The sequence below is a fragment of the Geotrypetes seraphini genome, chromosome 10, assembly GCF_902459505.1.
Source record: "Geotrypetes seraphini chromosome 10, aGeoSer1.1, whole genome shotgun sequence".
Taxonomy (NCBI): Eukaryota; Metazoa; Chordata; class Amphibia; order Gymnophiona; family Dermophiidae; genus Geotrypetes; species Geotrypetes seraphini.
This window is the reverse complement of record NC_047093.1, coordinates 35,694,627-35,707,796: the sequence shown is the minus strand read 5'-3', so window position 1 is coordinate 35,707,796 and position 13,170 is coordinate 35,694,627. Positions and strand designations below refer to the sequence as shown.

The following is a 13,170-nucleotide window of genomic DNA, read 5'->3' as shown; positions in this document are numbered from 1 at the left end:
GATCCAGAGTAGGTCCACTCTTTTCCATTGCAAATGCAAGCAGTGTCTCACTTCCGGTTCACCACACAATTTTTTCCCACGTACTCACCTTTATAGGACCCCCAGGGACCCCTGAAGAAGACTTTTTGTCGAAACGCGGACCATGTTGGGTCCTGTATCCCTAGCGGACTAGGTCCTTTAAGGCTCTTATGTGGATGATTTACTTTTATGTGGATGATTTTAGTATACCTTTGGAACTTTGATACTTTCAAATAAAGTCCATTTGGGAACATCGTCACTCCACAGAGTTTTTTTTGGTTTTCTCTGGATTTTCTTCTTTGTGGATATTTTGGGGTCAGTTCCTTTTGTTTTTTTCCACTCTGGTAATAACATGCATGAGTGAGATGGATAAAATGTTAATAATGAAACTTTACTTCAAAAATAGGATGACAAAATTTTGTGGAGATTTGGGTTAGAATTTTTCCTGATATCTCAAGAGCTACGCAACTAAGAAGGAAAGAATTTTTAAAACTAAAACCAAGAGTTTTAGCTCTTGAGGCATCATTTTATCTAAAATTTCCATGTAAATTTCTTGTTAAATTACAAGAATAGTAACAAAACCCAAAAATGGGAGATGCAAAAACACTGAAGAGAATAGATCTCCCAAAACCCCAAGAAATGGAACTAGATAAGGGGGAGAGACAATCTGTAGAGTGGTTATTCTTCTGACACTCAGAAAACTGAGTAAGATAGTTTCGAATGTTCGAAACTATCTTACTCAGTTTTCTGAGTGTCAGCAGAATAACCACTCTACAGATTGTCTCTCCCCCTTATCTAGTTCCATTTCTTGGGGTTTTGGGAGATCTGTTCTCTTTGTTGTTAAATTACAAGACATTGAATATGTATTTTGGGATCCCATTCAATTGCAACAATTCTTATTAGCCAGAGAACAGAAATGAGCTTTCTTCAAATGTGTTTCACTACTGAGAAATGGTGTCAGGTCAAAAGCGCGCCGGGACAAAGGCGAGAGCAGACAACTGAGCGCAGCGCGGAGGCGCGCGCCGAAGAAAAAGACTGTTTTTAGGGGCTACGACGGGGGGTGACAGATCGCGCCGTGTTGTGGGGGTGTTGTAGGGGGTTTGGGGGGTTGTAACCCCCCCACATTTTACTGAAAACTTAACTTTTTCCCTGTTTTCAGGGAAAAAGTTACGTTTTCACTAAAATGTGGGAGGTTACAACCCCCCAAACCCCCCCACAATGCCGCCACAATATGTATTAAGTAAAGTGGGGGGGCTCCCCAACAAAACCCCCCGTTGCAGCCCCTAAAAACAGTCTTTTTCTTCGGCGCGCGCCTCCGTCTTGCATTCAGTTGTCGGTGCGCGCCTTTGTCTTCCGCGTTACTGTCTATGAACCCTGAGAAATTGGAGGATGTAAGAGCCCCAATAATAGGGACTGGTTAAGGATTCATAAGAATGAATCGAGAACCAATTCTTAGTTTTCTTCTTATTTTTGTTGTTAGAAATCTGTAGCATGTCTTCCCATAGTTGTGGGCTTGGAGAGGAATTTTGTTTCCATGTATAAATATTGTTAACTATGTGTAAGAATCCTTTTTATCCTGGTATCATCTGATATCGTAATTATTAAATTTGTATAAATAAAGAAAAAAAAATGAGTAACTGAGAGTTTCCTGTGTAACAGCTAGGTTCTATAATCAAGACCAGGGTTTCCCAAGTCGGTCCCCTGGCGTACCCCTTTGCTGATCGGGTTTTCAGGATATCCACAATGAATATGCAGGGAAGAGATTTGCAGACACTGCCTCAGTTATATGCAAATTTATTTCATTTATGCTCATTGGGGGAAACCTGCAAAACTGAATAGCAAGGGGATATGCCAGGTAAGACTTCGGAAACATTGCTATATACACAATGCTCTTAAATTACTTGGTGTATAACTGTCAGGTAGAAGTACTTGTGGGCAGGTCATGGGTGTGTCATGAGCATGTTTGTGAAGTGACCTGTGCAACTCATAGAATACTCAGCTGCATTGTGTGATGCAATTGGAGCACCCACTTATGCTAACCGTTGACCTGCCATTTTACGAGGGGGCGTTGAAAGTTCACAGCCCATCCAAGAAGAGAATGATGTGGAGCCATGAAACTTACAAGTTATTCCACACTTTTCTTGACACTTTTTGTTTCAATGAGGCAAACGCATCTGGTAAATGGTCACAGGTATAGGAAAACCAAGCCACTGTGACTAGAGGTCTGAACGGGGATCGCGGGAATCCGTGGGTCCCGCGGCAATCCCCCCTAACCCACGGGACTCCCACGGGGATCCCCCTCTGGCCAACAGGACTCCCACAGGGAAGCAGGGTTCGTCCATATAATATAATGGACACGTCAACCTTAATAAAAGAGGGGGTTTATAAGTTAATTACCTGAACAGAAAACAAAAAAAGGGTTCCACCAAAGAGATTCCACAAGGAAAACAGCAGCGCAAACACAAAAGAAACTGTGGAATTGATGATTCTGTCAGAAGTAATTGCTGCTTTTTATGGGAATGGGCGGGGATGCAGGTAATTCCTTGCGGGGATGGGTGGGGACGGAGAGGATCCTGGTGGGGACGGGTGGTATTTCTGTCCCCATGCAACTCTCTAACTGTGACATCACCGATGAGATTGGCTCTTAGGCATTGGTGGAATGAGGCATTATGACATCACAATATGAAGAGCTGCTGAAAAGTTCTCAGCCCAGCCAAAAAGGGAATGACATGGAGCCATGAAACTTACAAGTTATTCCATACTTTTCTTGACACTTTTCATTTTGTATCATTGAAACAAAAAGTGTGGAATAACTTGTAAGCAGCCCCTCGTAACTAGGTATACCCAACTTTTGACCTGCCAATGCAACTTTTATACAAATATTCTATAACTGCTTAGTTAGTAAGCACGCTTCCTTGAAATGCCTCAATAGAGGTGTCAATTTATACAATTGTCACTTTAGGCAAAGGCTTTGGGCGGGGGCATGACCCTACTAATTTTCAGTGATGGAGGGTGGGAACATAGAGCTTGGTCCTCCCAAGCAAAAGGATGTTCCGCTGCTTCTGACTATAATAAAACGAAGGGGGGGGGGCTCTCTCTATGTTTCTCAAATTGACAACTTTGTTTCCTAATCCATCCTAGTTTTATAAGCATTAGTTAAGCAGGGACGTGATGTGACCCAGTTTCTGGAAAGAGATGTTTATGGCTAGCCCTTGTCTCTCCTGATTCTCTTTGCTCCTTGTAGCTCTGATTGTAAACTGAAAAAAAGCAGAAGAGGAAGTTAAAAAAAAAAAAAAAAAAAAAAGCTAAGATTGACCAAAAAATCTCTCTTCAAAAGCTGGGTCACATCACACCCCTGATTAAAGTGAAGGTTACTGTAGAAGGTAAGAGTCAAATTTTCAAAATGATTGGAGGTGTTAAACCCAATAGAAATGGTTAGGGCTCTTCAGCTTGGAAAAGAGATGGCTGAGGGGAGATAGGATCGAAGTCTACAAAACCCTGAGTGGAGTAAAACGGGTACAAGTGGATCGATTTTTCACTCCGTCAAAAATTACAAAGACTAGGGGGACACTCGATGAAGCTACAGGGAAATACTTTTAAAACCAATAGGAGGAAAAAATTTTTCACTCAGAGAATAGTTAAACTCTGGAACGCGTTGCCAGAGGGTGTGGTAAGAGCGGATAGCGTAGCTGGTTTTACGGAAGGTTTGGACAAGTTCCTGGAGGAAAAGTCCGTAGTCTGTTATTAAGACATGGGGGAAGCCACTGCTTGCCCTGTATCGGTAGCATGGAATATTGCTACTCCTTGGGTTTTGGCCAGGTACTAGTGACCTGGATTGACCACCATGAGAACGGGCTACATTGGTCTGACCCAGTGAGGCTATTCTTATGTTCATATGTTCTTACCCCTTCCCAGACCCAGTCATAGTGTTTGCTCAACACTGGGGGTGCTCAAACACACAGAGCTAGTTCCTATGATGTAGAACATGAAGCAGAGGTTCACTAGTTGCTAAATCCATATCCCATAAAATGTTGTGAGCACTGTAAATGCAGATTACAGTAATAGACCTTGGGATAGCTTGGGAGAAAGTGGATTTCAGAGATTCTATTATGGAAACTGTAGGAAATTCTGTAAATATAGGAATGCCCCACGACAAAGGTTCTGCATTGCAGAAGTTCTATTCCTTAAGAGATCTCGCAGTCTGGTCCATTAGTAGTGGAGAAAGGGAGGATAATGAAAATAAGGACAGATCAGAGGCATAGCCAGATCCAGTCTTTTGGATGGGCCCTTAGTTAACTTGGATGGGCCCTTCTACACCCCCATCCTAGAGATATAAAACCAATAAAGAAGTTATTTTTACACCCATCCAACATCTCTCCCCTCTCTTTTCTGTGGCATTCAGCATCTGCCTTCCTGTTTCTCAAACCCATCACTCCCCACTATATTTTGCACGTGTCCCTGGTGCCTATGGCAACTCATCCCGAAGACTTCCCTCTGCCAGACAGGAAACAGGAAGTGATATCAGTAAGGACGGGATGTGGCACAGAAAAGCCTTTGGGGCCGGCGCTAGCAGCAAAAATGTGTCACTGTAGGTGCCAGGGATGTGTGCAAGGTATACTGGGGAGGGACAGGCTTGAGAGATAGGAGGACAGATGCTGGGACACCGCGGAGGAGAAGGCAGTGTAGTGCCGCTGCTGGGTGGGCCTGAGCCCACCTAGGCCCACCCATAGCTGTTACTTTGACAGGTTGATAGACTGTCACGGTGTCAGGTCAAAAGCGGGACAAAGGTGCGCGCAGACAATTGAGTGCAGCGCGGAGGTGCGCGCCGCAGAAAATTACTGTTTTTAGGGCTCCGACGGGGGAGGGGGCGTGGAGGGAACCCCCCACTTTACTTAATAGAAATCGCGCCACGTTGTGGGGGGTTTAGGGGGTTGTAACCCCCCACATTTTACTGAAAACTTCACTTTTTCCCTGTTTTTAGGGAAAAAGTTAAGTTCACAGTAAAATGTGGAGGGTTACAACCCCCCCCAAACCCCCCACAATGGCGGCGCAATCTCTATTAAGTAAACTGGGGGGGGGCTCCCCAATAAAACCCCCGTCGGAGCCCCTAAAAACTGTAATTTTCTTCAGCGTGCGCCTCCGTCTTGCGCTCAGTTGTCGGCGCGCGCCTTTGTCTTTCGCGGGGTTGTCTATGAACCGACTGTCACCCCTTATACACATTCTCTAGTTGTATAGATTAGCTCCAGTCATACTACAAGTATGACAGGCCATATATAGCGAGTGAGTATAGTATAGTGTCAGTTCCCAGTTTTATCAACACTAGAGGAAGGCATAGCTGACAACTTTTGAAAATGAATGGGGGTGATAAACCCAATGGAAATTACTCCTTCCTGGACACAAGTCAAGGTGTTAACTCAATATTGGGGGGGGGGTACTCAAACACCCACAGAGCTAGCTCCTAGAGAGAGCTGGAAATTCAGTACTAATCACAAATGTTTAGTGAGAGAATGTATAAGCTCCTCCATGCAAAATGATAAACGGAAATGAAGCCTCTGTGATTTAGTAACAATGTTTAATTGTGTTTGAGTCAGATTGTCTTTGTGTCCAATGGATAAACTAGCACACTTGTCATATTAGTCCATTTTGAACGTTAGGAATGGAATAGGGACGGCCATAGAGAAAGAGGAACTAGGGAGACTTGGCTCTCAATAAAAGGTCTTTATTCTATATCGAGCAGAACAGTTCAAGCTGTTCTGTTGGATAAAAAATGAAGACCTTTTACTGAGAGCCAAGTCTCTTTGGTCCCTACTCCATTTCTCACCTTTATGTTCTGTGGGAAACTGGTTCTTCCTGTTTTGTTCAGTCCACTTTAAAGGTAATAAGCCAAACTAAAATAATAATAATAAGGAAAGCAAAATAAGGTGATACCTTTTTTATTGGGCTAACAATATAGTTTTTGACAAGCTTTCGAAAGCAGATAAAATTATATCGCATTGTCACTTTCTGATTAGCCATCCCATCTCTTCCTGTTACTCACTCCTCCCCCGCCCTCCAAATTCACGTTTCAAGTTTAACAAAATTTTGATTTGATCGCAAAATCTTACTTCAATGCGATTTACAAAAACTGTTAAAAATTGGGGTAACATAATAAGAATAACACATTACTCGGACAATTGATTTACACAACTATATACCAGCCAAACAAAAGGAAAAAATAAAATGGATTAAATACAATTTATAAAGTAAATCAAACAGGGTAGGATATTGAAACAGAAGGATGGATAAAAGATTACCTGCTCGATTTTACTTATAGCTTTTTCTATTTAAAAAAAAAAAAAAAAAAGTCTTGGGGGTTTATAAAATGCATGTAACTTAGTTAAAAGCTTCCTTAAAAAGCCAACTTTTTAGTAGGTTTTTAAATTTACCAAGCAATTTTTCATCCCTTTATATTAGCTGGGAGGGAATTCCAGATTTGAGGGGCTGTGACAGAAAAGATAGTGTCTCTCCTAGAGTAGATGACTCTTAGCGAAGGGATTAGGAGGAGTGATTTCTCTTCTGATCTTAAAGATCTTATAGGAGTATAGGGAATTAAAAGTTTTTCTAAAAACGCAGGGGCTTTGTTTGTTAAAATTTTATGTGAAAGTAGAGCTATTTTGTATGTGATTCGTTGGTTAACAGCAGTGTTCTCCCCAGAAATTTTTTCCAGCCGGGCGGGGCGGGGAAATTTGGTAGTGGGGAAAATTAAATGTATACTATTTTTATTAGTTAATTATTATTATTTTCCAATGCTCGATATGACTTCCTTTTTTAAGGTTTGACACTTGTGCCAGAATATTTTTACTAAATTTAAGAAGTATCCAATTCTAGAAGTGAATAATTAGATATTCACCCTCTTTCAAATAGTATAGAGGTTTAAAAAAGGGAAATGCGTTAATGAAGTCATTAGGTTCAATCTAACCATTTATTTCTGCATGAATTTAAACAACTAAAAAAAAAGATAAATATAGCTCATCCAATCATATAAGAAATGGCTGTACAACACCTCTAATAATGTTTTGATCACTAGGTTCCTTCCTGAGGTCTCACTGAGGATATGAAATAGATGCTATCCCCACTTCCAGACCTCTTCCACATAATTTATGGAGAGGTGTTACTGAGCCTTGAAGGGCACTGTGTGATTGATCTTTATCTGCTTCTTTTTTATTTTGCTATAGTGCAAAGTAAGAGCTAGGGCAAAACAGAATAGGCAAAGATGCAGGTAATAATTAGCAATGTATTAAAAATATTTTATTTTTATTTGCTTATAATGTCTTTTGAAAGCTACTTGATAATACAACTTTAATTTAATTCTTTATAATGTGTGTCTGTGTGTTGGGGGGGACAACACCTACGTCAACAGTAAAGTTAGAATAGAGTCATTAAATCCAGTGGTGTACCTAGTATATATGATAGCCAGTGCTAATCATTTTTTAACAACCCCCTCCTCTATATAAAAAAAATATGAGTCACACAATAAGGGTGCATCTAGGAAAAGGCAGCATCTTAAACACTGCAATGAGCACTAGAACACCAACACACGCATTGTAAAACTAAACAAACCAGATCCTACACAGTCAATTGATCCTGTAGTCGATGCTAACAGAAAGCCATGTCCTTTTCATACACACAGAACACAGATACACCCTCGCCCAATATGGAATAATCACAAACTAAAAATAGAAATATGTAGTCAAAAGTTAAACTGAACCAAGAAACCAGACTCTGCATACAATGCAACACCACAGAAACAATGACACATGTCCCCTAATACTGTGCAAAATATAAAGACAGTAGATGTAAATTTGAAAAAAACTTCTACATAACAGTCACCACTTTACAAATTAACAAATAGAAATAAAATAATGAGAAATATGAAAGTACCATTTTATTGGACTAATCCATTTTTCAATTAGCTTTCAGAGGCCAAATCTTTCTTCAAGACAGTACAGTATACAGCTGTTATGGTATCCTGTCCTGACCTGAGGAAAGGGGTTTATTCCCTCCCAAAATTGCCTTATTTCCATTTCCTATTGATAAATTTTAATCAATACAGTTACAATACTACTTGATTCTACGTAAAGCAACAAAAATATTTTTTTTCTACCTTTTGTCGTTTCTGCTTTAGTCATCTTCTCTTCACTCTCTTCTTTCTATTCAGCATTTGTCCTCGCTCCCTTCCATGCAACATCTGTCCTCTCTCTTTGTCCCTTCCACCCAGCCTCTACCACCCAGCCTCTACCCTCTCTCTACCCCTTCCATCTACTGTCCACCCTATCTCTGACCCTTGCATCCACTGTCCACCCTTTCTGCCTTTTCCATCCAGTGTCTGCCCTCTCTCTGTTCCATATGGTATCTTCCCTCTTTCTATGTCTCTTCAGTAAACTCCATATCCTGTGCCCTTTCTCTCCTTTGTACATGATTTATTTCAGCTTCAACCCCTCTCCATTTTTTGTCTCCACCCCTCCCCTATGCTCTGGCATCTCTCTCTTCTCCTTTCCTTCCTTCCTTCCTTGCCACTCCACCCCATGGTCTGGCATCTCTATCTCCTTCCCTTCTCTCCCCCCCTCTTCAGTATCTGCCTCTCTCTTTCTCTCCGTCTTTCTTCTGTGAGGAGATCATGTTGATCTTGAACACTGAATAATTATTCCATATTCCCCATATCACTGTACTGTAGTCTGGTCCAGCAGACTGCTTTGGCACTATTACATGGGTAATAGTAAATTCATTATGCATCAGCTTTCCACACAGAATGCCACAAGTCTCTATTTCTTGTGCTGTGTTTACATCTGCCAGCGGCAGAAACTTGTGAGACAGATCCCTTGGCAATACTACACTTCGGAGCCCTTTGACCATCTGGTCCTGTATGGCTGCAGGCTTTAAAGCTCTGTTTACTGGAGGAGACTGTCCAGCATACATAGTTGCATCACTCTTAAGGATCTGATCAGAGATTACATTAGACAAGGTGGTATTTTTAGGTAAAGAAAAACAGGACATCTGCTCAGATGCCCTTTAATGTTGGTCTGATCTCGGGCTAAATCTTGCCTCCTGAGCTAATCTTCAAAGGAGAGCGGAGTGAGAGCCATATCGGCAGTGAGATCCGTTTTGGGCCGCATGTTGTGCAGGGCTGGACTAAGGCAAGTTGTAAGCTTCCTTCCATCACTGACCTATCTTCCATAAGTCAGCAACGGAAGGAAGCTTACAGCTCGCTGCTCTTGCTTGCTTCGGGCCTTCCTCGTTGCCGGGTCCTGCCTACTTTCAGAAACAGAAAGTAGGCAGGATCCGGCAGCGAAGAAAGCCCGAAGCAAGCAAGAGCAAGTTGTAAGCTGACCTGTCTCCTATAACGAACCCATGCTCCGGGGCGTGTGCATGCCGACTTCCCTTCTCTTCCTCCCTCAGGAAGTGACTTCCGGTTTCGGAGAGAAGCGGCATGCACATGTTAGAGCCCCGGAGCACGAGTTCAAGTCGCTTGCTGGCGTTAAAAACTAAAAAAAAAACAGTCAGGCTCCTGCGATTCAGGCTGTGCCGAGTCAGCCCGGTAAATCTCCAAGCCGGTGAGAAGGGTTTTTTTTTTAATGTTGAGCAGAAGGCGGCAGCGGCAGCAGGATTGCGATCGAGATTACAGCCGGGCGCTCATCTAAATTAGCTGGGCGGAGTGCCCAGCTGAAAGGCCCTGGGGAGAACACTGTAACAGGTAGCCAGTGTTTTTCCTTTAAAAGGGGAGTCACATGATCACATTTTTTTCTTGAGACTGTTGGATCACTTTTCATAGAAATAGAAATATGATGGCAGATAAAGGCCAAATGGCCCATCTAGTCTGCCCATCCACAGGAACCGTTATCTCTTTCTCTCTCTGAGAGATCCCACGTGGCTATCTCATGTCTCACTTATAGATATATACTGTATATGTTTTGATATAGTCAACATTTGCTTATTTCCAACCTGAAGAAGGAAGTTCTGCTTTGCAAGCTTGCCAAAACATTTGTGTCCAATAGAACCATCTAGTCACTGAAACAGGAGCTTCCTAAACCTATCCTGAATATCCACAGTGAATGTGCTTAGGGTAATTTTGCATTCATTAGCGAGATCGGTGTGTGCAAATTTATCTCGCACATACTATGGGCTCTTTTTACAAAGGTGCGCTAGCGTTTTTAGCGCAAGCACCGGATTAGCGTGCGCTACCCAAAAAACTACCGCCTGCTCAAGAGGAGGCAGTAGCGGCTAGCGTGCGTGGCATTTTATCGCACGCTATTCCGTGCGTTAAGGCCCTAACGCACCTTTGTAAAAGGAGCCCTAAGTGCGGATAAACTGAAATCTGAACTGGCTATGGGGTGACAAGGATTGGCTTGGAAAGCCCTGCCCTAAACCAATCTTAATTCAACTTACTATAGCAATGGTAGAACGGGTACAAGTGGGTCGATTTTTCACTCCGTCAAAAATTACAAAGACTAGGGGACACTCGATGAAGTTACAGGGAAATACTTTTAAAACCAATAGGAGAAAAAAAAAATTTCACTCAGAGAATAGTTAAGCTCTGGAACGCGCATTGCCAGAGGTTGTGGTAAGAGCAGATAGCGTAGCTGGTTTTAAGAAAGGTTTGGACAATTTCTTGGAGGAAAAGTCCATAGTCTGTTATTGAGAGAGACATGGGGGAAGCCACTGCTTGCCTGGATCGGGAGCATGGAATGTTGCTACTCCTTGGGATTCTAGAATCTTGCTACTCTTTGTGGATTCTGCATGGAATGTTGCTACTATTTGGGGTTCCAGAATCTTGCTTACTCTGAGATAATGGAATGTTGCTACTCCTTGGATTTTGGCCAGGTACTAGTGACCTGGATTGGCCACTGCGAGAATGGGCTCCTGGGCTTGATGGACCATTGGTCTGACCCAGGAAGACTATTCTTATGTTCTTATGATAAGAGTTAAGGTAGCTCATGTGTCTGGCTCTACTGCAGAGAAAACAAAAAGAAGGGACAGGAAAGTGAGGTGAATCATGCCAGTTTTCCAAAGCCTACTGCTATGTCAGGCCCAAACATGGAAACCAAAAGATTAGGCCTCATTTCAGAATTCAACAGATCTGTTTTGCTTGTAACATTATCATGCCCGGTGAATTGGTCAGGGAAACCAATTGGCATCTTAATCCATTCACACTGTACTCTCCAGTATCTCAATTCTGAACTGTAACTTTACTAGAATATGGATTCTTCATGCAAATTTAGGACTATATTCAATAGCAACTGTGTACAGGTGAGACACTTTACAGTATGTAGTCAGTGTCAGTATAAACTTCTCTTGGATAGATGCTTCTGATATACAGACAGTCCCCAGGTTAAGAACGAGTTTCATTTTTAAAACTGTTCATAAGTTGAATTTGTATTTAACTCAGATCATGTGAGGCTTCTCTTGCATGCCTTTTCATTCGTCCCACTGTTCCCTCTCCACCACCACATCCAACATTTCTCCCTCTCGTGTCTCTCTTCCCTATGCATCGCTACCTCGCTGCTCTCCCACCACCATGTCCAATAATTCTCTTTCTCTCTCTCTATGCCCAACAATTCTCCTCTGTTTTCATTTCCCCACGTGCACCATCTCTTTCCCTCTCACTTAGAAATCCCACATTTGTAAAGGTTGTGTATTCTATCTCTCGGAACCCTGAGGAAGGTGTGTTTTGCCGAAACACGACAAGTGTTGGGTCCTCCATGACAAATGTTGACATTGTATTTTAAAAGGATTAACTGAATAAAAGAAGCATCGAGAACATTTGTCATGGAAGACCCAACACAGGCCGTGTTTCGGCAAAACACGTCTTCCTCAGGGTTCCGAGAGATAGAATACACAACCTTTACAAATGTGTGGGATAACATAAATGTCTTGACAAGCCAAACTGAAACCCGCCGGAGAGGCACTGCAGTTAAGACATTTAGGTTATCCCACCTTTGTAAAGGTTGTTCTTGACGCTTCTCTTATTCAGTTAATCCTTTTAAAATACAGTTTTAATCTAGGCGCCTTTTATACAATCAGGGTCTAAGGGCTCCTTTTACAAAGGTGCGCTAGCGTTTTTAACGCACGCACCGGATTAGCACGCGCTATAGTGCTCACTAGCCGAAAATCTACCGCCTGCTCAAAATGAGGCGGTAGTGGCTAGCGCATGCGGCAATTTAGCGTGTTCAATTCCGCGCCGTTAAGGCCCAAGCGCGGCTTTATAAAAGGAGCCTTAAGTGTAAAAGTTCTGATATTGAAAATCCAGTTCTATATAGTTTTTATATCCTCTTCTTGGCAATACCATTTAAGATGGTATACAGTTTCTCATAAAATAAAAAAAACGTAATGATGCATAATCACTATACAACAAATCGATACAAAAATCTCAAACCATCAAATAGATTTTTCAGAGTTTAAATAGTTTTTCAATGTGCTGGTTATGTGTTTAAATTTATTCACACGTGGAGCCCAATTTTACATAGAATGTGGAGATGGAACTTGAAAGTCACCAGAAACAAACAAAAAAAGAATTCTGTTAGAGGAAACCGTTTGTAATTCTACAGTCCAAACTCCCTCCTTTTATATGAAAGTTACGGAAGCTCAAACGTGTAACTTTTACAGACTGCTTATGGAACCTCTCAAATGGAGGCGTCTAGAATCAATACCCAAAAGTCCCATTAATCTATGTATCATATATACAACTATTCATATGATTAATTCAGGAAAAGGCCTCAAAGTTTAGGAGCACTTCGCTAAGTCTTATCATCGACTCGCACTGTCAGCGTAGTTAGAGTTCAAACGGATACTCTGCAATTCAATCATTGGCCAAAAAACCTGATTTTATGCATTTTTAAAAATCTTTTTTTGGTATATTTTTATAATTTGTAACTTATACTTAATTGATTAAAAATGTTCATATCTTCTGCAGTAAAAGCGTGATAATCGACCACCCCAATGGTTTGAAAAGTGCCAACAGAAGATTACTTATCTTTAGTGCTCTTGTGTCTTATTTTCTTATCTGTGCCGTATCAAACTGCTGGAACCAGGATCGGAGCCATCCAAACTGCCGGAACCAGGACCGGAGCTGATGCGGCCAGCGTTTCGCGGAACGTTAGTTTGTCCGCTGCTTCAGGG

General features: G+C 41.9%; 1 protein-coding gene across 3 annotated transcripts in view; it reads left to right on the top strand.

Moving 5' to 3' along the window:
- Window positions 1–13,170, top strand: part of SEPTIN9 (septin 9) — a 463,475-nt gene that overhangs the window by 94,755 nt on the left and 355,550 nt on the right. The gene's annotated exons all lie outside the window — the stretch shown is intronic.